The 24,659-nt window shown below is 55.9% G+C and overlaps 1 long non-coding RNA gene across 5 annotated transcripts; it reads left to right on the top strand.

The window, feature by feature from the left end:
- Positions 1 to 5,191: 5,191 nt before the first annotated feature.
- On the top strand, positions 5,192 to 24,480 carry LOC135186468 (uncharacterized). Of its 5 annotated transcripts, none has more exons than XR_010306958.1 (4): positions 5,192 to 5,588; positions 6,587 to 6,677; positions 7,297 to 7,407; positions 24,271 to 24,480. It is a non-coding gene; the product is annotated as an uncharacterized LOC135186468 (long non-coding RNA). The 5 variants fall into 5 exon arrangements; XR_010306960.1 differs by lacking the exon at positions 24,271 to 24,480 and adding an exon at positions 17,966 to 18,132; XR_010306956.1 differs by lacking the exon at positions 24,271 to 24,480 and adding an exon at positions 16,659 to 17,950.
- The last annotated feature ends 179 nt before the right edge of the window (positions 24,481 to 24,659 follow it).

Here is a 24,659-nt window from a genome sequence, read left to right as displayed (position 1 = left end):
GCCCAGGGAGGTAGTGGAGTGCCCATGGCTGGAGGGGTTCCAGACAGGTGTGCCCATGGCACTTGGGGCCAGGGTTCAGTGGCCATGGTGGGGCTGGGTTTATGGCTAGAGTCACTGATCCTGGAGGCCTTTTCCAGCTGAGGCAATTCTGTTCTGTGATTCCATTGTTAAGGAAGCAGAAGGCAGTGGAGGACATGGCTGTTCTGGGTGAGTTACCTACATCTCGGGTATGTGGCAAGTCAGCAGTGTCCAAACAAGGATCACTAATGAAGCATGGGAAGTAAATCTCCTGTGGAGCCAGCTCTGACTCTGGAGATGAGTGGGACAGGACTCCAGCCTGCCCTGCTCTGCCAGTGCTTACAGCAGTCCTGAGCTGCAGTCTGAGGCTCAGCAGGCTCAGCAGAGAGGTCTTTGGTATTCCATGGATACAGCAAGGTGACAGCTGACAGACTGCAGAGCAAACAGCCTGAGAGCAGCTTCTTTGTGCTCTTCGATGTTTCTCTCACAATGCCTTGGCTTGGAAGGGACTTGTCAAGGTCTTCCTGTCCAACCCCCTGCAGGCAGCAGGGACACCTCCAGCTGCAGCAGGCTGCACAGGGACACATCAGATCTGACCTTGGATGTCTGCAGAGATGGAGCCTCCACCACCTCCCTGGGTAGCCTGTGCTACTCTCTGCCCACCCTCCCTGTGCAGAGCTTCCTCCTGCTGTCCAACCTAACTCTGCCCTGCTCCACTTCCAAACCACTGCCCTCAGCCTGTCCCCACAGCCCCTTCTGAGCAGTCCCTCCCCAGCCTGCCTGCAGCTCCCCTGCACACACTGAAGTGCAGCTCTGAGCTCTCCCTGCAGTCTTCTCTCCAGGCTGAGCAGCCCCAGCTCTGCAGCCTGTCCCCACAGCTGGACACAGCTGTAGCTGAGGTCTCCCCAGAGCAGAACAGAGGGGCAGGATCTCCTCTCTCCATCTCTGCCCACAGTGCTGTGGATGCAGCCCAGGCTGCCCTTGGCCTTCTGGCTGCCAGTGCCCATTGCTGGCTCCTGCCCAGCTGGACAGCTTCTCACCTTCTGGGCTGTGTAGCACAATCACAGCATTCCACTTACTCCTCCTGTTAGCTGACTGCCTGGAGCTGAGGGGAACAAACGCCACTGGCAGTCCTCCTGCAGCAGGCAGTGCCAGCAGCAAGAGCTTTGTTCTGCAGAATGATTGCAGGGTAGCAGTGGTGCCCTGACCCGCAGCAAACCATTCCCTTTGCAAAAGGTCAAACATTCTCTGCCTCCAGCTTTTGAAATGGAGCAGAGAAAACAATTTCAGGGCTATTTACTCTGCAATTCTCTGCCAGCTTTTGTCCTGGCTCCCTGTAAGAGATATTTGCTTTCAGAGTCATAATCCTTTAGCTCAATGTGATGCTTCTGGCAGAGAGGGGAAAAAGGCTTTTGGTTGGTTTCTTTGAGTCATAAAGCTTCAATCTCATTCCTGAGGCACCAAAGACACCTGGCAGTGCCTCTGCTGTTCTCTGAGCCACTCACTGATGCCCTTCCTCATGGAGTAGCTTATGCTGCAAACACGTGGCCAGGAACTAGCAATGGCTGCCCAGTAGGGTGGAGGAGTTCCCATCCCTGGAGGTGTTCCAGCCAGGTGTGGCCATAGTGGGGCTGGGTTGCTGGTTGGACTGGGTGACCTTGGAGGCCTTTTCTAACCCAAACAGCTCTTTGGTTACACTGTTATGCTTTCTCAGATGGCCTCAACCCCCATCTCCTCTCTGCCCCTCCCCACCTCCACCTCAGAGCAGTCTGAAGCGATGTTGATGCAGGGGCAGGAGAGGCACAACACCTGGCTGAGGTTCTGTGTGCAGCAGCAGCAGCCTCTCCTTTCCCAGGCACCTAATTACCAGCTCAGAGCTGCAGTAATGATTGATTTCACCAACACCTGATCACATTTGCAGCAGGTTTGTTAGCTCCTTATGAAGGGCTATAAATAGCAGAAGCTGCAGTTGGTGGCTGGATAAGTGCTGGGGCTCATTATTGTCGAGTTTGTTAATGCCCACTCCAGAGTCCATGGAGCTGAAGAGGTCTCATTAAGTGTGGTGCTCACTGCCACAGAATGGGTGGCGTTGGGTTGACGGTTGGACTGGATGACCTGAGAGGGCCTTTACCACCCAAACAGTTCTCTGAATTTAGGTATCCAAGGCCAGAAGCCCACTTGGGTGTAGCCATTAATTAGTTCTCTAAGGCAGGTGTCTGGGGCAGCTCGCAGCTGCAGCTCTGCAGTTGTGACAACCTCCCTGCGTGATGGACGCTTCAGCTGCATCTCTTATTCAACTACTCAAGAACATTTCTGGCACTCCAAAGGATTCCATCCCCTCTGACAGCATTTGCAACTGAAGGTCTAAATTCCTGCTGCAGGCTGGCTGTGGGGAGCAGCCCAGCTGGTGCTCCCCACCGGGCACAAGCCGCGGTCCGAGGCGACAGAACAGACAGCGCTGGGTGCGGGTGCTGGGTTTGCTGCCCAGAGCTGTTTCTGTGCCGCCAGCTAATCAAGAGGGCAGAGCACCAGAGGGGGCCCGAGGGACTGATTAATTCAAAAACTGGTGATAATTGAGGTCAGATGTTAAAGAAAAGGGGAAATCAGCTGGAGAAACGATTTGAGTTTCAGGAGATCCAAGGTCGTGGGATGGTTCCCGCTGAATGGCAAACATCTCCCTGCCGGTGGCGGTGAGCGGCTGCGGCTCCGCAGCAGCGCCCAGCTGCCTGGGAGCTGGGGCCGAAGGTTACGGCAAGGCTTTGCACCTTCTCCAAGGTCCGAGTTTTGGGCTTGGTGTGTTGTGGAAAAATCACAGTGGCAGGAGCTGGAAGGGACCCTGCAGATCACCCAACCCAACCCCCTGTCAAGGCAGGGCACCCAGGAACACAGCCAGGCAGGGTCGGGAATGCCTCCAGAGAAGGAGACTCCAGCACCAATCTGGGCACCTGCTGCAGGGCTCCAGCACCCTTCAGTTACAGAAGCTCCTCCTCACATTCAGATGCAGCTTCTGCTGTTCCAGTTGGTGTCCATTGCCCCTTGTCCTGGCACTGGGCACCACTGAGCAGAGCCTGGCCCCTGCTGCTTGCCCCCAGCCCTCAGCCATCCAGAGACACTGAGCAGGTCCCCCCTCAGCCTTCTCCTCTGCAGGCTCTCAGCCCCAGGGCTCTCAGCCTTTCCTCCTCACAGAGTTGCTCCAGGCCCTTCAGCATCCTCACAGCCTCCCGTGGGCTGTCTCCAGCAGTTTCCTATCCCTCTGGGACCAGGGAGCCCAGCACTGGACACAGCACTCCAGGTGTGGTCTCAGCAGGGCAGAGCAGAGGGGCAGGAGACCCTTGACCTACTGGCCACAGTTTTCCAAAGGCTGAGGGTTTGTGTAACCAGAGCTGCAAGGGGCAGAAAGTGCAGAGAGAACTCAGTACTCCAGGGCACCCCAAGGGGTGGTGACAGCAGTGCCAGCAGCCAGCCCTCTGCCTGAGGCAGGGGAGAGCTGCTCCCCATGCAGGGAGCTGAGGAGAGAGTTCAGAGGGAGGTTGCTCATTGCTGGCAGCGTCTGACACATGGCTTCAGAGGAGAAAAGCATTGCCAGGTCCTTGAGGACTGGCACAAAAGGGAGGCAGAGATGAGAGCAGGGCAGTTTGTCCTGTTGACAAGCAGGTGGGAAACAGCAAGGCAGGATCAAGGGGGGAGATTTTCTGTCTGAGAGCAGGCAGAGGAGCAGCAGTTGGCGAGCAGAGAGTGAAGAGCTGCAGACAGCAGGGGAAGGAACCTCTGCTGCTGGAGGCACTTGAGAGAATAGCTCTGCACTTGTGGGGAGAGCTAAGGACCTGTGCAGGCAGCTTGGCACGGTAAGGATGGGCAGCTGCTGGCTCTCTGCAGTGCCTCAGCTCCAAACCATTGCCCTTGGCCTGGCTCAGACCCCCTCAGCACAAGTCCCTCTGCAGCCTTCCTGCAGGATCCCTTCAGGCACTGCAGGCAGCTCTGAGGTGCCCCTGGAGCCTTCTCCTCTGCAGGCTGCACCCCCCCAGCTCCCTCAGCCTGTGCTCACAGCAGAGCTGCTCCAGCCCTGGCAGCATTTCGTGCCCAGCAAGGACGTGGGTGAATGGTTTCAGTGAGACCAGAGATGGACTCAGTGCTCAAAGGAGTGTTTCTGCCTCTCACAGGAGCATCCTTAACACTCCAGGGGAGCACAGGAAAGCTGTGCAGAGCTCACTTCTCTCTGCTGATGTGAGAAGATGTCCTGCTGGAGCCCTGCTTTGCCCTGTGGCTCTGTGTAGGAGGAAGAATGCTGCAGGAATGAGAGCATTTGAATGTGTAAACACCAAGTTCCACAGCTTCTGGAGGCTGTTGCCTGCAGGTGTTTCCTGAAAGCAAGCTGCCTGCTGTGCTGGTCAGCGCTGACTGCTGCTTCTCAATGCCCTCCTGTGCGGGCAGTGTCCTGGACACCACAAATTCCTCTCATGCGGTGGTTGGTTTGAATGGGAAAGGTGCGAAAAACCATACCCCCTCCCGCCCTGTCCTGCAGGCTTGAAGCGGGGGAGCAGAGGGGCCTCGGGCAGGGGCCGAGCCGTGCGGATGGCCGCGGGGGAGCAGAGGGGCCTCGGGCAGGGGCCGAGCCGTGCGGATGGCCGCGGGGGAGCAGAGGGGCCTCGGGCAGGGGCCGAGCCGTGCGGATGGCCGCGGGGGAGCAGAGGGGCCTCGGGCAGGGGCCGAGCCGTGCCGCTGGCCAAGGGGGAGCAGAGGGGCCTCGGGCAGGGGCCGAGCCGTGCCGCTGGCCAAGGGGGAGCAGAGGGGCCTCGGGCAGGGGCCGAGCCGTGCCGCTGGCCAAGGGGGAGCAGAGGGGCCTCGGGCAGGGGCTGCCTGCGCTGCAGTCGCGCTGCTGATTGGCTGCGTGCTTGGCGCCTAGAGGCGGTCGCTCGGCTCTGTCCCGGAAGGTAAGGTAGGAGCCGTGAGGGGCTATGGTAGGAGCCGTGAGGGGCTGTGGTAGGAGCAGTGAGTGGTGAAGGTAGGAGCCGTGAGGGGCTGTGGTAGGAGCCGTGAGGGGCTGTGGTAGGAGCAGTGAGGGGCTGTGGTAGGAGCAGTGAGGGGCTATGGTAGGAGCCGTGAGGGGCTGTGGTAGGAGCAGTGAGTGGTGAAGGTAGGAGCCGTGAGGGGCTGTGGTAGGAGCCGTGAGGGGCTGTGGTGGGAGCCGTGAGGGGCTATGGTAGGAGCCGTGAGGGGCTGCCCGCCTTGGGGTGCTCCTCGCCCGCACAGTTCCCGCAGAGTGCCCTGGCGCTGTGAAGGACGAGCTCCCGAGGGACTGAACCCTGCCTAGGGCAGCTCCCACCGTCAGCAGCCTTGTGCAAGCTCAGCAGGCCTGAGGGCTCTCTGGAAGGAGAGCGAGCTGACCAGCGCCTGCGCCGCCCTTCCCCTCGGCAGCCTGGCTCACCTGTGAGCAGCGAGCCCTCTGCTCGGCCTGACCCTGGGAAAGCTGTCCTTAGAGCTCAGCCTGTGCCATTCCCTGACTGCTAAAACAGCCACATTCATCTAAGGCGTCCTTGTGAGATCTTCTCAGTCAAGCTGAGCCTGCTAAGGTAATGTCTGTGTATCGTTTCGGGGGCAGGGTTTCAGGACAACAAAATCACTCTATTTTTGTGTTCATTGCTGACTCAGCCATGGTAATTCCCTGCCTCCACAGCAGGCAGGCAGTGCTGGGAAAGGTGGAAAGGGTAAGAAAAGGTGGCTGGGAAGTTGCCTGGCTGACAAGGAGCTGGAGGTGCTGGGTGCCAGCAGCTGGAGATGAGCCAGGCTGATCCCAGCTGGGCGAGAAGGGCACCAGCAGCCTGGCCTGCAGCAGCGCTGGTGTGGGCAGCAGCAGGGCAGGATTGTGCCCCTGGACTGGGCACTGCTGAGGCCACAGCTGGAGTGCTGGGTTCAGCTGTGGGCCCTCACTGCCAGGAGGACCCTGAGGGGCTGGAGCAGGTGCAGAGAAGGGCACAGAGCTGGGGCAGGCTCTGGAGAGCAGGGCTGGGGAGGAGCAGCTGAGGGAGCTTAGCCTGGAGCAGAGGAAGCAGAGACAGGGCTGCCAGCTGCCATCAGCTGCAGGCCGCGGCTCAGGGCAGTGCCCCACACCATGCTGGTCTGGCACTGGCAGGTGAGCTGCAGGAGCAGCAGCAGTGTGAAGGGACCTGCCTGCAGCTAGTGCCAAGCACCATGGCAACAGCAGCTCCCACAGCAACAGCAATCAGGAGGCACCACCTGGGAGCCTTTGTCCTTGTTCTGAGAAGGATGCCCCTTAGAAACACCAGCAGTGGGACAGTGCCCGGGGCAGGGCTCAGCATTCCTGTTCTGCTAGAACCGTGGGATGGGCTGGGGTGGAACAGTCTTCTGAGATCTTCCAGTCCAGCAGCAACCCAACCCTGGCCCCAATTGCCATGGGCACACCTGTCTTGAACCCCTCCAGGCATGGACACTGCACCACCTCCCTGGGCAGCCTCTGCCAGTCCCTGAAATGTCCCTGGGGGAGTAGGTTTTACCTGAAGCCCCGATTTAGGGACACTCCTGTTTGACATTGTGGTTGTTTCCTCCTCAGGGGCCCTGTTCTCCTGTGTTTCCAGTGAAGTGGCAAAGCAATCCCAAAGCCCTTGCAGCAGAGGCTGGATCCAGATTCTATGACCTTCCAAGTGAGTCTCCTCAGCTGTCACTCAGAGAGGGGTCTTTAGAGCAGCCCATCCTTGCTTCTCATGGGCAGGTGAGATCAATTCCATGCAAGAGATTAGGATTTTTTACCTTTTGCCTTGAATCCTGGGATCAGTTTGGGGCCCTCACTGCCAGAAGGACCCTGAGGGGCTGGAGCAGGTGCAGAGAAGGGCACAGAGCTGGGGCAGGGTCTGGAGAGCAGGGCTGGGGAGGAGCAGCTGAGGGAGATGGGGGTGTGCAGTGTGGAGCAGAGGGGGCTGAGGGCAGAGCTCATTGCTCTCTGCAGCTCCCTGAGAGGAGGCTGCAGGGAGCTGGGCTTGGGCTCTGCTGCCTGTTCTGAGGTGAGAGAAGGAGAGGAACTGGCCTGGGATGGTGCCAGGGCAGGGTTAGGTTGGAGAGGAGGAAAAATGTCTTTGGTGGCAGAGTGGTCAGGGAGTGGCAGAGGCTGCTCAGGGAGGTGGTGGAGTGCCCATGGCTGGAGGGGTTCCAGAGAGATGTGCCCCTGGCTCTCAGGGACAGGGTTCAGTGTGTGGCCATAGTTTGAAGGCTTGACTTTTATTTTAGAAGTCTTTTCCAACTGATTCCATTCCATAATTCCAATAGGCAAAAGGCAGTGAAGTGTGAGGATGTGAAGGAAAAGGCTCTGGGCTGAAGTCTCCTTTCCTGAAGAGCTGAGGTTTTGCTGTGGGTTTCTTTCTGGCTGTGCTATCACAGGTGAGTGCCTTAAATCCTCTTCCTGCTGCCTGTGATATTCTGGAGCTGTAGCACAATGAGCAGCACAAAGACCACTGAAGAGGAGCAGAAGAGTGAGGGATCCTTTGTGTCTTCATGGCTACCAGGATCTTTCACTGGGAAGGGACCATCTGCATCCTCTCTCCTGCTGTGGAGCTGTCACACACACAAGCTGCCATCCTCTTTAAAAGCCTTTCCCTCCATCCTTTTTCACTAAACAAATGGCATGGGGCATGAATAATGTATTGAGCAGGGAAGAGCTGAACTCTCCAGAGATGGAATCAGTGCTGCACTGTCCCTGTGCTCGTGCCATGGGGAGCTCTCTGGTTGTAACACAGGTGGAAAAGGATTTGGGCTTTAATTCCTTTTAACCCTTCCCAGATTCATGGATTTACAGAGTGGCTTGGATTGGAAGGGACCTTCAAGGTCACCTCCCACCAGCCCTGGCTGCTCAAGGCCTCATCCAGCCTGGCCTTGAACACCTCTGGGCAGGAGGCTTCCACAACCTCCCCTGGCAACCTGGGCCAGCATCTGCCCACCCTCACTGTCAGGAATTTCTTCCTCATCTCCACTCTCACTCTCCCCTCTCCCAGCTCAAAGCCATTGTTCTCACCCCAGCTCTCCTTTAGCCCCCTCAGATACTCTAAGGTCGCCCTGGAACCTTCTCTTCTGCAGGCTGAACAGCCCCAATTCTGCCAGCCTATCCCCAGAGCAGAGCTGCTCCAGCCCCCTGAGCATCTTCAGCATCTCCTGGCCCTGCTCTGAACCTCTTCCTGAGCTGTTTTTGTTTGTTTCCCACCATGGCTGTTGCATATTCTGTGTTTAATTCTTCTGAAGAACAGGGCCTCCCCCCAGAGCAGTAAGTAGACTTTCAGGCACTATCTCATGCCCTCTCTTGCAATAGAAGTCAATCCTGGCTTGCTTTAGCAAGGGCTATAAAAATGTAAATTACCCAGATCTGATTTGCTCTTATTGCCTTCGTTGAGTCCTAACAGTTAGATCTAAAATATATAGCTGCTGGAGCTTATTAATACAGCATGATCTGCATATTCAGGAGGAGCCCCTTGCAGTCCCTTCCTCTCAGTTAGCAGAAGATGGATGAGCAGAAGCTCCCCAGAGCACGGGCACAGGGCTCTGAATTCCAGAGGTTTGCCATGCTTTACGTTTCCAGAACTGCAGCTCTGTGCCAGCTGAGGGTGGCTCACTGCTGACAGCATGGAGCACGCAGCCTGGAAAGCTTCTGAGCCTCCTTCCCTAGAGATCTTCACAACCCACATGTATGGGTTCCCCTGTGACCTACCATAGCTGGTCCTGCTTTGCAGGGAGATTGGGCTGGAGCAGGTGCAGAGAAGGGCACAGAGCTGGGGCAGGCTCTAGAGAACAGAGATGAGGGAGCTGGGGGTGTGCAGTGTGGAGCAGAGGAGGCTGAGGACAGAACTCCTTGCTCTCTGCAGCTCCGGAGAGGAGGCTGCAGGGAGCTGGGCTTGGACTCTGCTGCCCAGTGAGAGGATAAGAGGATGTGGTCTCAGGTTGCACCGGGGCAGGTTTTGCTTAAACATCAGGAAAGCTTCTTGCCTGAAAGGGCTTTGCCAGCCTGGCACAGGCTGCCCAGGAGGTGCTGAATCCCCACCCCTGGAGGTGTTTCCCAGAGGCAGAGCTGTGATGCTGAGAGCCATAGCTTAGGGTTAGACTTGGCAGAGCTAGAGAAGGGCTGGGCTGGGTGATCCTGAAGGTCTTCTCCAACCAAACCAGTTCTACGTTCCTGTGATCTCCGAAGTCCCTCAGGGAACTCTGCATTAGCTGCAGTGAGATGGCTTCAGGTGGCTTCTAGTGGGAGGTGTCCCTGCCCATGGCAGGGGGATAGCAACTTGGGGACCTTCAAGGCCCCTTCCAACCCAGATGAGTCTGAACCTATGAATCTCAGTTCTGTCTGGCTCTGACACTTGAATTAGCAGCTTAGGCTTCCTGCTTTGGTCTTTTCTGTTAGCAGAGAGATGCAAGCAGCAGCTCAGTCAAGGTTTCTAAAGGTCCTCGGCCACTCCAAGGAGAAGGCAGAGCTGTGGTGGGATTTACAGGAGCTGGTGGGAACTACTCAGGACTCAATAGCCAGGTGGTTCCCTCCAGCTCACTGCATGGAGGCTGCATCTTATCAGCCCCAAAACCTGGGCCTGTAGGCTCTGGGAGGGCAAATAAGGATATTGATTTAATCTGCCATTGCCTTCTGCTGAACACCTCTTGAGTCGTTATTGATGTGGTTGTTTATCTCTGCCTGGGATGCTTTTGTGTTTCTGGAGCAGTGCAGCAGGGATCTCGCAGCATTAATGCCACTCATTGCAATTTATTCCTCATAGTGGCTTTTACATTAGACCCTCCAAAGCCATCTATTCTCTGAGGGGTGGCCCAGATGACATTAAACAATGCAGGCTGAAGAAAACATCTTTTCTGTGGGAGATACATCACAGATTGCATCGGCTTGGAAGGGACTCTCAAAGGGCATCTCCTGCTGCTGTTCCCAGTGCCCCCAGGCCCTTCTCTGCTGGGCACTTTCCAGACACTCTGCCCCAGAGCCTTCCTGGCCTGCAGGCTGTAACCTCAGAGAGCTTTTCCAGCCTCAGTGATTCTGTGGCTGCTTGCTAGGCAGTCTGCAACTGGGTAATGGTTTGGAGGATGGGAAGGTGTCCCTGCAGTGCCATGGGGGTTGAAACTAGATGAGCTCCAAGGTCCCTTTGTAAAACCCTTCCATGGGGCTGAGATGTGCCATTGTCTCCTAAAGGGCTGGCAGTGCTGTGCTCCTGCTGGAGCTGTCTGTGGCACTGCTGATTTCACATAATGAGTGTGCCTGTGGAACTAGGTAGATACCCTCAGCTCTAGCTCCCACTGCTTAGTGGACACTGACAGCAGATAACAGCCAAAACTTGGTTCTGAAACTTGAGTGCTAGCAGAAAATCATAGAGCCGTAGACCCACTGAGGTTGCAAAAGTCCTCTGAGACCACCATGGCCTCAGGTGCCATGGCCACACCTTTCTGGGAGACCTCCTGGCATGGGGACCCCTCCACCTCCTTGGGCAGCCTCTGCCAGTCCCTGACCACTCCTGCAGCAAAGGCATTTTTCTCCTTTCACTACATAAAAGCCTTTCATCAGTTTCTTTGCCCAGGTCTGCCAAGCAGAGGCAGTCCAGCAAGGAGACCCAGTGACAAGCTCACATGCCCTGAGATAAGCTCTGAAGGCAGTCAGAGCCAGCCCAGTCACCCCTGGCAGCACCACACTGGTTCCTCCCTGCTGGTCCCTTCCAGGCAGCAGGGGTGAGAGCAGCAGCCTGGCTGGGGAGGTGGCAGAGAGCTTCTGCTGCAGCCTGTCGAGTGCTGGGTAGGAGCCAAGTGTGAGCTTCTGTTTCTGTGGTTTCAGGGTTGACCTTGGCCCTGTCTAGGACTGCAGAAAGTCTCCTGGCTGAAGCCCTTCACAGCCACAAGTCAGAGGATGGGGCTCTGGGGACAGACTGAGACAGCTGCAGCTCTTCAACCTGCAGAAAAGAAGGCTCCAGATAGACCTTGGAGCAGCCTTCCAGTGCCTGAAGGGGCTCCAGGAGAGTCATGACAAGGACTGGGACTGCCAGGATGAGAGACAATGGCTTTAAGCTGGGAGAGGGGAGGCTGAGAGTGGAGATGAGGAAGAAGTTCTTTGCAGTGAGAGTGGTGAGACACTGGCACAGGTTGCCCAGGGGGTCTGTGGGTGCCTCCTGCACAGAGGTGTTCAAGGCCAAGCTGGATGAGGCCTTGAGCATCCTGGACTGGTGGCAGGCATCCCTGCCCATTGCAGGGGTTGGCACTGCATGGTCTTTGAGGTCCCTTTCAGCCCAGCCCTTTCTGTTAATCTATGAAGTAAGCCCAGCTTGAGATCCTGCAGTTGTGTCTGTCTGGTTCAAGTCAGAGCTCTACAAATACCACATCAAAGATCAAGAGGACAAGGCCAAAATATTCCTCAAAGGTCAGGAAAGATAACAGGGAAACTGATAGTGGAGCTGGGATGAAAGTTGAGCACTTCCAGCTTGCTCCGGGGAGCCTGTCAGGACACAGCATGGGAAGGAGGGAGACTGCTGGGCCAAATGGGCTGAGAAAGGCAGTAAGAGTTCCAGAGCTGGCCAGGCCGGCACTGCAAAGCTCTGCTGCCAGAGAGAGCTGCCAAAACCAGAGCAATCCATGGGAGAGCCTGGAAGCTGGGAGCTGAGGTGGCAGTAACCATGGTGAGCAGCAAAAGAGAGGGGAGAAGAGGCAAAGGGAAAGCAGAGTGGTGTGTGCCCCACACACATGCACAAATGCCCTTTCTGGTCACCCAGGGTGAGCGGAGTGGAGAGGGGGAGGGAAAGGCTTTCAGTGATGCCCAGAGCAGCACAGGGTTTCATTTGTCTTCCTCAGCTTGCATGAAATTCCATCCTCTGCCCCCTGCTAGGTCCTACACGGTGGCTGTCAGACTCTGCTGAGGAAGGATGTGGTTGGGAAGTGCTTCAGCCCTGGGACACCTGAACATCAGTGTGCCCAGCATTCCTAACTGGAGTGCTCAGGTTTCTGACCCAGAATCCTAGACCAGGAGAAAGGGCTGGACTGGTAGGGACCTGAAGGCTCATCCAGTCCAACCCCCTGCCATGGGCAGGGGCACCTCCCACCAGCCCAGGTCTTGAACCCTCCAAGCAGGAGGCATCCACAGGCTCCCTGGGCAACCTGTTTCACTGTCTCCCCACCCTCACTGGCAAGAATTTCTTCCTCATCTCCAGTCTCAGTCTGCCCTCTCTCAGCTCAAAGCCACTCGTCCAGCTTTCCCCTCCACCCCAGCTCTGTTCTGCACACCTCCCTGCATGCCAGGACTCCAATGGACACATCTCTTCAGCAGGTGTTTAGTCAGAGACCAGCACGGGGGAAACTGAGCTTCCTCTTTCCCTCTCTTTTCTCTCTTATTTCTGTTATCAGTGGATCTTCTGGGTCTGTAGATCAGGTGTGGGGCCCCCAGCACAAGAGAGACCTGGACCTGCTGGAGAGGGTCCAGAGGAGGCCATGGAGGTGCTCAGAGGCTGGAGAGCCTCTGCTGTGGGGACAGGCTGCAGAGCTGGGGCTGCTCAGCCTGGAGAGGAGAAGGCTGCAGGGAGAGCTCAGAGCTGCACTTCAGTGTGTGCAGGGGAGCTGCAGGCAGGCTGGGGAGGGACTGCTCAGAAGGGGCTGTGGGGACAGGCTGAGGGCAGTGGTTTGGAAGTGGAGCAGGGCAGAGTTAGGTTGGGCACCAGGAGGAAGCTCTGCACAGGGAGGGTGGGTAGAGACTGGCACAGGCTGCCCACCAAGGAGGTAGTTGAGGCTTTACCCCTGGAGACATTGAAGGTCAGGCTTGGGGTGTCCCTGTGCAGCCTGCTGCAGCTGGAGGTGTCCCTGCTGCCTGCAGGGGACTTGAATAAGGTGACCTTGGGAGGGTCCCTTCCAGCCCAATGCAATCTGTGATACGTCACCTTCTCTCCAGGCTGACTTCATGTTGCCCAGGTCAGCCTCTCTGCCCTTTGTGATCCTCTATTTGTGATAACAGCCTGTTGGTGCAGTGCCATCTCTGGTGGGTGCTAGGGCACAGTGAGCTCTCTGGGTGCTGGGAATGGATGGCACCAGCCCATGGCAGTTCTGCAGGTCCTGCGTCACTCTCAGTCACTGCTTTGTGGTGGATGGAAGGGCTGCTGGGAAGCCAGCCACCCTTCCAGTGCCCAGCAGGAATGGGCTGCAGCTCCACCAGGCTGGGACAGGACACAGTTTTGTGTGGAACTGCTTTGTCTGATTAGCAAATATTGGCTGGGCTGGAGGCAATGAGAAGATTGGGGAAGTGCTGCTGGAAACAGCTTGCACTTGTGTGCTGTTACACCTCGTGTAGCCCAGGCACTTCAGAGTGAGGGATGAAGGCCTGTCGGTGGCAGCTTTGTCACTGGCCTCAGCTGCAAATGAAGCTTGCTTGTGTCTCCAAACAGCAGTGGAGGGAAGCAGCCTGGCAGCTGCTGTTTGTCTGAGGGATTAGCACATCAGTCTCCTGCCACAGACCCACCAGGAGCGTGCAGCAGCACAGCTCTGTCTCCTGTGTGTCACAGAATCACAGAGGGGCAGGGCTTGAAGGGGACCCTGCAGATCACCCAGTCCAACCCCTGCCAAGGCAGGGCACCCAGGGCAGGGCACCCAGAACACTTCCAGGTGGGTCTGCAATGCCTCCAGAGAAGGAGACTCCATCACCTCTCTGGGCAGCTGCTCCAGGCCTCCAGCACCCTCCAGTTACAGAAGTTCCTCCTCGTGTTCAGGTGGAGCTTCTGACGTTCCAGTCTGTGCCCACTGCCCCTTGTCCTGGCACTGGGCGGCACTGAACACAGTCTGGTCCCACCCTCCTGCCCCCCAGCCTTGAAGCACTGCTGAGCACTGCTCAGCTCCCCTCAGGCTGCTCTTGTCCAGGGTTAAGCAGGTGCAGGGCTCTCAGCCTTTGCTGCTCACAGAGATGTTCCAGGCCTCAGCAGCTGTGCAGCCCTTTGCTGTGCCCTCTGCAGCAAGTCCCTGTCCTTGAGCTGGGCAGCCCAGCCCTGGGCACAAGGCTCCAGATGTGACCTCAGAGGGCAGGTGTCAGTTGATTGTTACTCCCTGAGCCTTGTCCTGCTCAGCAAGAACATCAGTCGTTGTGTGGTTGGGACTTGTGTTAGCGAGCAGTGGCAGGAGTGCAGCCGGGGCCGGGCTCATCTTTGTTTCTGCAGAACACTTCCAATGCCCGGGGCTGTGCCTATGCACTGGTTTCAGAACCAAAGATGAGATGTTGTCCTTTTGTGTTTATTCTGGAGAGAGCAGAGCCTTTCTTTGCTTCTCTGTCCCTTTCACAGCCCATGCCAAGAGCTTCGTGTGTGGAGTTTGCAGCGGCGAGGGGAGGTGTTTCCCGGGGGCAGAGCCGCGGTGCTGGGGGCCATGCCTTAGCTCCAGCCTAGCAGAGTCAGAGAGTAGTTGGGTGGAGGAGCTGGAAGGTCTCTTCCAACCAAAATGCTGCGACGATTCTGTACTGTGCAGGGGCCTGGGAGAAGATGGGAAGCTCCTGATTCACAAACCAGGGCGCTGAAGAGTCCCTTAGTGAAGATCCATAGAGTAGTTGGGTTGAAAAGGACCTTAAGGATCGTCCAGTGCCAGCCCCTGCCAGAGGCAGGGACTTCTCCCACCAGCCCAGGTTGCTCTAGGCCTCATCCAGCCTGGTCCTGAACACCTCCAGGGAGGAGGCATCCACAGCCTCCCTGAGCATCCTGTGCCAGTGTCTGCCCACCCTCACTGTCAGGAATTTCCTCCTAGCAGGCAGCTGACTGAGGTGACTCTTGCAAGCAAGAGCTCCATTCTGACCTGGCTGCTCTCTCTGTTGCTGCTGGAGTTGCAGGAGTCTGTACTGATTCATAGGAGCCAGAGGTGTGGTAACAGCTCAGTGCTCACTCTTGTACCAGGCAATCACTTGCAGGAATAACCTTTTGCAAGGCACAGATGAGTGCAGCAGGGTGGAAGGTCCTCTAGATGGAAAGTTGATGGCAACCCTAAGTGACCAGCACCTGGAGGTGTTTCCCAGGGGCAGAGTTGTGGTGCTGAGGGCCATGGCTCAGCCCCAGCCTGGCAGAGTCAGAGAAGGGGTGGACTCAAAAGGCTTTCCCAGTCAAAGCCATTCTCTGTTGCCAGCTCTTGATTTCTGTGCAGCAAGCCCAGAAACTTGCTGCAAACCACTTGCTGCAGTGCCTCTTGAAACGTCTGGCCAGAACCTCCAGCTGTGGTGGCAGACAGGTGTGCAGCAGGCTGCCCAGAGAGGCTATGGAGGCTCCTTCTCTAGAGACTGCAAACCCCGGCGGCAGGTGTTCCTGGGTGCCCCTGCTCTGGCAGGGAATTGGACTGGGTGATCTCTGCAGGTCCCTTCCAGCCCCCCACTCTGTGCTGCATCCTTTGACAAGTGTGATTCCTACAGCTGCAGGTGGATGAGTTTCATAGAGCCACACAACTGCTTGGCTTGGGAAAACTCTCCGAGCTCAGAGTCCAGCCAGCTGCTCAACCCCACCGTGGCCATTAAACCACATCCCCAGGTGCCATGGACACACCTGTCTGGCACACCTCCAGGTGTTCTCGTTCTGCAGGATGCCACTGAGGGTCACCCACACCAACCAGGTGCCGCAGGCACGGCCCTAGGTCAAGAGATACCGTGGGAGCTTGCAGGACTTGCTGAATGTCGGTGTGTGGTGAGTCAGAGGTGGTGTTCTGTGGCAAGGCACAGCCCCCCTGATCTAAGGAAGACGTTGCTGGAGGTGACAGAGCAATCTCATTGTGCACTCGGGAGAGCTGATGGTTTCCAAGGCTTCTGCTGTGAATCCAGCACAGCCTGCTCAGCACCCACAGTGACCTTTAAATAAACAGCCTCTAAACCCTTCCAAATGCCATCAGCGAGCTTCAGAAAGCAGGAAAAGCCAATTTCCCCACACGGTCCTGCTTTTGATGGCTGTATCTGGGTGCTTGGAAGGCTTTCAGGAAGTTAACCGGTGGGAGATGCAATTTCTCTCCCCTCGCAAGCCGTTTGCTTCCCAGGCGAGTGCCCTGCTGCCGCTCCCTGCGGGGAGGCTGCCTGGCTGCTGCCCGGGAGCACGCCCTGGGGTCATTGTCAGACCTGCCTTCGGCAGTGCCCAGCTGCCGGTGCGCAGCTCTCTCATGATGCTCCAGCTCCTTTCGTTCACTTGCTCTCAGCCCTAAGTTCAACCCAGATCCTCCCAGACTTGGTGGGATGGGGCACTCCTCCTCTGTGGACTTTCCAAACCTACCTGCACATGTTCCTGTGTGACCTCCTCCAGGTGCCCCTGCCTTGGACTGGGTGGTCTGCAGGGTCCCTTCCAACCCCTGCCACTCTGTGACATTTTCTGTCGTGTAGCTGCTGTGGTCAGGGACTGGCAGAGGCTGCCCAGGGAGGGGGTGCAGTCCCCATGCCTGGAGGGGTTCCAGACAGGTGTGGCCAGGGCACCTGGGGACAGGGTTTAGTGGCCACGGTGGGGTTGAGTTGCTGTTGGACTGGATGCCCTTGGAGGGCCTTTCCAACCCAAACAATTCCATGGTTCTATGAAGCAGTGCTGACATTAGCAGGCTTTGCAAGCAGAGATGAATTTGAAGGTATGAAGTGGTGATTGATCAAGCCCTGCCAGCCCAGCCAAAGGAGGACACCTTCCCTGCTCTTGCAGATCCACCTGTGTGTCACTGCTGTGAGCTCTTGGTCTGCATCTCAGCAGAAGCCATCTCTGGGGAGAACAGGACCCCAGCAAGGCAGCCGTAAGAACTTCAAAGGATAAGTCCTGCAGCTGTGAGCTTCACTCAGGCTGAGAGCCCTGGGACACCCCAGCAGAGAGCTTCTTCTCCCTTTTACTCTGCCCTGCTGAGACCACACCTGCAGTACTGTGTCCGGTGCTGGGCTCCCCAGCTCAGGAGGGACAGGGAATTACTGGAGAGAGTCCAGTGGAGGCCACCAAGATGCTGAGAGGCCTGGATCCTCTCTGAGGAGCAAAGGCTGAGAGCCCTGGGGCTGAGAGCCTGCAGAAGAGCTGCTCCAAGGGGATCTGATCAGTGCTCAGCAAGAGCTAAAGGGTAGGGGGCAAGAGACTGGGGCTGGGCTCTTGCAGGGACAGGAAAGGGGCAAGGGGCACAAACTGGAACCCAGGAGGCTTCACTTGAACTTAAGGGGAAAGTTGTTTGGTGTGAGGGTGCTGGAGGCCTGGTGCAGGCTGCCCAGGGAGGCTGTGGAGTCTCCTGCTCTGGAGGCTTTCAAAACCCTCTTGGGTGCCCTGCCCTGGATGTCCCTGCTCTGGCAAGGGGATTAGACTGGATGACCTGCAGAGGTCCCTTCCCAACCCCTGCTGTTGGTGATTCTATGATCCAGTGCAGTAGATGTAAAGGAGACTGCAGGAGGAGCAGTGTTCCATGCTTTGATGATCTGTGGCTTTGGTACAGTGCCAGCCAAAGAGCTCTAATGGAAGCCCCAAAAGGAGAGCAGCATCTTCTGTGGCTTGCTGCCCAGTCAGACTTGAAGATCATTTCCTGGCATCAGCCACTGGTATTTTCCTGGCACCAGAGCTTTTCTCCCACTGCTCCTGACCCAGCTGAGGATGCTGTTGCCCTTCCTGGCCACAGGCTGGCTGATCTCCAGCTTGCTGTGAACCGGCACCCTGAGGTGTTTCTCTGCTGGGCAGAGTCTGTCTTGTTTGGCCTTCCAGTACTTAAAGAGGCTCCGGGAGAGCTGGGGAAGGACTTCTGACAAAGGGTGTGCCAGGACGAGGGACAATGGCTTTGAGCTAGAGAGGGGAGATTGAGAGTGAAGAGGAGGAAGGAATTGACAGTGAGGATGGGGAGACGCTGGCACAGGTTGCCCAGGGGGGCTGTGGAGGTGTTCAGGGCCAGAGTGGATGAGGCCCTGAGCAACCTGGGCTGATGGGAGGTGTCCCTGCCCAGCTAAACCTTTCTATTCATCTGTGAATCTGCTCCTGGCCCAAAGCAGAAACAAGGTTTGCTGAGACTGTGACACCATCAAACAGCTCCTGTCAGCCGAGAGACTGCTTCTGGAGACTCGTAAAGTGACTGCTAATTAGCGCTGTGTTTGATGGCCCTTTCATAGCTGGATGCAGCTGAATGAAAGCAAACCACAAAGGGAGCTCACTTCTGCTTGCCAGGAATTTGCGCTGGGTTTCGGAGACACTCGTGAGGCCCTGCGGTGATCTTCTTAAGCTGTCATCTACTGTCGATTGGTTTAGGGAGCTGAATCTCTTCAGGAGGCCTTTCCTGCTGCTCCTCACCGCTCTGATCAAATTCATACATCTGATAGCAGCTGGATCACAGCTCCAACGGGAGAGGAGGTGGATGACCCATGCCAAGACACATCTGAGCTCAGGCTTCATGACCTTTGAGCAACCTGATCTAGCTGGGGCTGCCCCTCCTCACTGCAGGGACAAGATGACCTTTCGAGGTGCCTTCCCCACCAGTGCAATCTGATTCTGTCTCGCCCAAACTCGTGAGGTCAGCTTCTGCTTTTTTACAGTGCTGGCTGCCACTGGAGGTTAGTGTGGAATTGTCCAGTATCTGAGGGCACTTTCCATGCAGCACGGAAGGCTGCCCAGGGAGATGGTGGAGTCCTCATCCCTGGAGAAGCCTGTGGCCATGGCACCTGGGGCTGTGGTTTAGTGGCTGTGGTGGGGTTGGGTTACTGGCTGGACCGGATGATCTCAGAGGGCTTTTCCAGCCAAACAATTCTATGGTGCTGTGAAACAGGGTTCTGAGATGACTCCTTTAGATTCTTGTTCCAGCCAGTCCTCCCTCAGCATATGCAGTGGTGTTAAAGTAAGGAATCTTTAGGAGCACTCACAAAATAAGCAGCAAGGCAGAACTGTGCTCACTCCTGCTTTAAAATCTACACTCAGAACCCACATCTAGATCAGAGACTCATACAAGTATTGTGGTTGGAAAAGATCTCCCACAGCATCCAGTCCAACATAACCCAGTCCTGCCATGGCCACTGAACCTTGGCCCTGAGTGCTGTGGCCACACCTTTCTGCAACACCTCCAGCCATGGGCACTCCACCAATACCTGGGCAGCCTCTGCCACTCCCTGACCACTCTGACACCAAAGACATTTTTGCTTCTCTCCAACCTGAACCTCCCCTGGCACAGTTTCCATCCTCCCCCTGAATTCCTGTAGTCAGGGAGTACCAAGGGCTCTGGACTGACTGGTTTGCAAAATAAAATCCTTCCAAGTGAGGCTGCCCTTAATGATCTGTTCAGCAAGGCAATGACTCAGCCTCTGCCGCCTCCGTGGGCTCCACAGTGGTGGGGGCTGACAGGGTAGAGCTCTTGGATCAAAGCAAATCCATTTGCTGTGGCACAAGCAGCAAATCATCCCCAGCAGCTTCAACAGCATTTGCTGAGCTTTGCCCATTTCCATCCTCAGCACTTTGTAACTGGAGCTGGGCAGCACCTTCTGCTCCTGCCCTCCAGCTGCCCCACTGCCAGCCTGCTTTTAGCATCGCTTCTCCTCCAGGCTTCCTGACCTCCTTTTCTTTAGCACTGAGACCTGGTAAGGGTACAACTAGATGCTGATGGCCTCTCCAAAAAACAAACTGCTGCTTGCATTTGGAGATTCATAGATTGGGTTGGGCTGGAAACAACCTTCAGGAGCATCTTGTTCAAACCTCCCTGCCAGTGCAGGGACATGTTCCCCTTGACCGGGTAGCTCAAGGCCTCATCCAGCTTGGCCTGGAGTACCTCCAGGGAGAGGGCATGCACAGCCTCTCTGGGCAGCCTGCTCCAGTGTCCCACCAAACACTTTGCATTCAGTGGGTTTGCTGATCATAGAACAGTTTCACTTGGAAAAGACCTCTGAGAGCACCCAACTGCTTCCCAGGCTTCAGCTTCCCCCAGAAATAGTTGTTCAGTGAACAAAAATGAGCGATTTAGGCTCCTCTAAACCTCTAAAGCTTCTCTCCTCCGAGGTCCTGGATGGTAGTGACTTACAGACTTACATTTATACAATCATAGAATCATTAAGGCAGGAAAAGCCCTCCAAGACCATCCAGTCCAGCCACCAACTCACCCCCACCATGGGCACTAAACCATAGCCATTTCTTTGCCACAAGAGTGGTCAGAGACTGGCAGAGGCTGCCCAACGAGGTGATGGAGTCTCCATCCCTGGAGAAGTTCCAAACAGGTGTGGCCGTGGCACCTGGGGCTGTGGTTTAGTGGCCATGGTGGGGTTGGGTTGAGGGTTGGACTGGATGCTCTTGGAAACATTTTCCAGCCTGAATCAATCTGTGTTTGATCTTCTTGTGTCTGTTTTGTGGCCTCTGCATCCCCCAAATGATTCTGTTCTCACTGCCTCCCCGTAGCAGTAGGTCTGTGCCTGTCTCAGACCATTCATGACCGTGCATCTCCTCCTGTTCTCCAGCACATTCCGCCGGCTGAGGCTGGGTTCCTTCCAGCCCTGTATGCCTGAAGCAGAACACATTTTTGCATGAGCATCACAGGCCCCTTTTGCAGGCCTTCTTCTCCTGTTCCAGCAGCTGCTGTAAGACAACAAACTCCTCTGGCCTCCCTCTTGTCCTACACTCCTGAAATCTGTCAGCCCATCTGTGCCAATGTCGTTATGCACAGGACAGATGTTTGTGTCTCATCTAGTTACTGACACCTAAACCAGTGGAGAGAGAGCAGATTTTGCTTGGATGACTCCTCTCAAGTGCAAGCAGGTACCTGCAGGTCACACCAACAGCCTGCCAGAAGAAAAGGCTGCTGCTGGGTGTTCAAGGGACCTGTGGACACAGCACTCTGGGCCGTGGTGGTGTTAGTTTGGTGGCTGGGCTCAATTGCAGAGGTCTTTGCCAACTGAACGAATTTCATTCATAGATTCATAAAATGGTTTGGGCTGGAAGGGACCTGAAAGATCATCCAGTTCCAGTCCTCTGGACATGGGCAGGGGCACCTCCCACTAGACCATGCTGCTGAACGCCTCATCCAGCCTGATCTCATGATTCTATTTTAAGAGCCTATTTCAGCCTCCTGACTGCAAAGGGTAACTGGTGACCGGAGTAGACTTTGGACACCTGCTTTCTGCATGCTGAAGCTGGGTGAGATTCCCATTTTCTGTGATGTGCAGTGGTCAGAGGCTGCCCAGGGAGGTGGTGGAGTCACCACCCCTGGAGGTGCTTCAGAAAGCTGTGGCCATGGCACTTAGGGTTTAGTGGCCACAGTAGGGTTGGGTTGCTGGCTGGACTAGATGCTCTTGCAGGGCTTTTCCAAGCCAAACGTTCCATGATTGTGTATTTTTGCCAGTGCCAGCTCCATGCATTTTGTCAGGTAGCTCTGAAGGCAGGGAAAGCAAGATCTGGGCACCCTGTCAGGAAAGACATTGTTACTGCTATCCATCATTACCTGTTATATCTTCAGAGAAGCTCTAGTCTGGCCTGCTGGGATCCACTTCAGTATCAGAGGTGGTGCTAAAGCACAGATAAACTTTCATTTGGCTTGACACTGGGAAGGAAAAAAGTTGTTAAATGTCTCTTTGGCTTTTAGGAGTTCTGCACAAAATAAAATTGATCCTCAGCTAGCAGTGAAGCCATGCCTGGTGTCAGCAGAGGTCTGGATTTCCTGTTTGACAGATTTTACTGCTTTTTTCTCTCTTCTAATGAGCTATCAGGGAAAATTCAGAGCAGCCTCTCCATGGCTTTCCAGTTTCAGCATCACTGGAAGTCATTTTAACTTCAGAACTTTTGAAAAAGGAACTTTCAGGGAGCTTGTCTCTCCTTTGCTGCATAAAGGAGCGAAGCAAATCTGCTCTCTGCTCCTCTGAGCAGGAAAAATGATGAATGTGGCACTTGCCACTGTTTAACAAACGTAAAGCTGTTGGAGTGAGAGCTGCCTGTGATCTAAGTGGGTTAAGTACAATTAAAGCGACTGAAGTAATGCTGTCCCCCTCGGAGTCCAGGTGGGAAGACCCCAAAACTCATTTCCCTGAGACATGGCCATATGCTGTGTTCCAAAGGTGCCAGGCAGGGCTGCTTCTGAGGGAGGACAACTTGGGGTCGGCTTGAGGGTGCTCTAGGAGAACACACCCGGCGGAACATTTAGCCCATAGCAGCTGCTCTGTCACCTGATTGACCCTCCCTGGCAGAGAAGGAGGCATCAGGAGAAGGTAGGAGAGATGGAGAAAGGGGCATCAGGAGAAGAAAGGAGGGAAGGAGAAGGGACTCAGGAGAAGAGAAGCAGAGCCACAGGGTGGGATGAAGATGGATAGAATGAAGCAGTCAAATTTGCTCCACTTCCAACAGAAGGGATGGAAAGTGACACTCACCCAGCCAAGGGCAGCACTCGCAGCATCCAGGCATGGCTCAGGAGCTGGAAGAAGGGCAAAGTGAGGAGAAGCCCAGGGAGGAAGCTTCTCTCTTCTCAAGCGTCCCACTTTGTCCTGGTTGTGATGGCCACAGTCTGGGATACCCCTGGAGTCAGCTGTGCAGGCTGGCTGGGAGCCTGGCCCAGCAAACCCAGGACAACCATCAGCAGCCTTCTCTCTTTGTGAGCTGAGGGGCACCAGCCAGAGCTGCTCTGACGGACAGAGGCACAGGCAGAGTCTGAAGGCCCAGATGATCTCTGGAGCAGAGTACAGAGCCATGCTGCCAACAGCACAGCTTCACTTGCTGCACCAGCCCAGCAGGAGAGCTGCTGGTGGCACAGACTGGGCTGGGGGCAATCAGGCAGGAGATGGCTTCACTCTCTTCTTTCTCTTCTCCCTTCCTTCTCCCTTTCCCCTTCTCTTTTCTCTCTTTTTTGTTTTTTTTTTTCTTTTTCCATTTCTTTCTCTTCTCCTTCTCTCTTCTCTCTTCCCCTCTCTTGTGCCCTCTTCTCTTTTTCTCCTTTTCACAGGGGACTTCTGCCTTCCCTTTGCCCTGTGCTCTGCTTGTGGCAAAGTCTGTTTCCAGTTAAACCTTCCAGTCCTGCTGTCACTGCTCTCTGCTTCTAAGCACTTCACAGGCCTGCTGAAGTCCCACTGTTTTCCTGCTCTGGCTCTTTCTCAGCAGGGAAGTTCATTCTTAGGCCTTTTATAGCCTCTGTGCAATACAAAACCAAGGCCTTGGCCATGGACATGCTCTCCATCCTCCTGTGGACACCTGTAGTCCTTCAATCACCTGCATGCTGAGTGGGAATTGCATGAAAGCTGCTTGCAAACACCTTAGGATGCTGAACACATCACAGACCAGGTTTTGATGCAATGTCTCTGGAACACCTCCAGAATTCTGCTCCCACAGAGATTTTGTCTTCATTTTTACCTCTCTTCTACCTCTCTTCATGCCTTAAACCTCTGACCAATAAAAAAGTCCAAGTACCTGTACTGGGCACTGGTGAGGCTGCACCTCTAATACTGCCTTCAGTTTTGGGCCCTCACTCCCAGAAGGACACTGAGGGGCTGGAGCAGGTCCAGAGAAGGACAACCAAGCTGGTGAGGGAGCTGGAGAGCAGGGCTGGGGAGGAGCAGCTGAGGGAGCTGGGGGTGTGCAGTGTGGAGCAGAGGAGGCTGAGGGCAGAGCTCATTGCTCTCTGCAGCTCCTGAGAGGAGGCTGCAGGGAGCTGGGCTTGGGCTCTGCTGCCTGATCTGAAGTGAGAGAAGGAGAGGAACTGGCCTGGAACTGCGCCAGGGGAGGGTTAGTTTGGAGGGAAGGAAAAATGTCTGGTGGCAGAGTGGTCAGGAAGTGGCAGAGGCTGCCCAGGGAGGTGGTGGAATGCCCATGGCTGGAGGTGTTGCAGACAGGTGTGCCCATGGCACTTGGGGCCCTGGTTTAGTGGCCATGGTGGGGTTGGGTTGATGTTGGACTGGGTGCTCTTGAAGGGCTGTTCTAATCCAAGCAATGCCATGATTCTATCACAGAGGAGAACATCAGGGCAGGCAGTGGTATGTGTGAGCTGCAGGCTGAGGTTAAACGTGGAGAAGAGCAGGGAGGCCAGATGCAGGCACTGGAGCAGGGGCAGAAAGGGACAGGACTTGGCACAGCTCATAGCAGTAATAGTAGCAGAGCTGCAGCGCAGGGTCCTGGCCAGATGCGCTGCTGAGTCAGGACATCTGTGGTGCCCAGGGGAAAGAGGAGCAGGGACAGAGCTGCTGTGTGCGAAAGGTGAGTTTAGTGGCCATGGTGGGGTAGAAGGCTGGCCTGGATGATCTGAGGTGACCTTTCAAGCGTAGTGATTCTGTGCAAAGAGCCTTGTCCCCACCCTTGAGCTACTGGCAGTACTGGTGACATCATCTTTCTTTCCACACCTCCTGCTGCACAGCTGACGCCTCCGCCCCGCCCGCGGCTTCAGCACCACGGAGAGCGGCCACGTCCACACCGGCAGACCGACGGCGCCAAGACGCACGCAGGCACACGGGCGCACGGGCACGGCTCCATGGACAAGCGCACGGGCAGGGTGAGCCTGGCCACGCACATGCAGCGTGACCTCAGGCATACGCACACGTGGGCACAGGAGTACACGGGCACGCACACACAGAGGTGAGCCTGGGCACATACACAGACACACAGACACGCACACGCAGCGTGACCTCAGGCATACGCACACGTGGGCACAGGAGTACACGGGCACGCACACACAGGGGTGAGCCTGGGCACACACACAGACACACAGACACGCACACGCAGCGTGACCTCAGGCATACGCACACG

This window comes from Pogoniulus pusillus, chromosome 25 (genome assembly GCF_015220805.1).
Source record: "Pogoniulus pusillus isolate bPogPus1 chromosome 25, bPogPus1.pri, whole genome shotgun sequence".
Classification (NCBI taxonomy): domain Eukaryota; kingdom Metazoa; phylum Chordata; class Aves; order Piciformes; family Lybiidae; genus Pogoniulus; species Pogoniulus pusillus.
The sequence above is the reverse complement of the archived record's forward strand: the minus strand, read 5'-3'. Positions and strand labels throughout refer to the sequence as shown.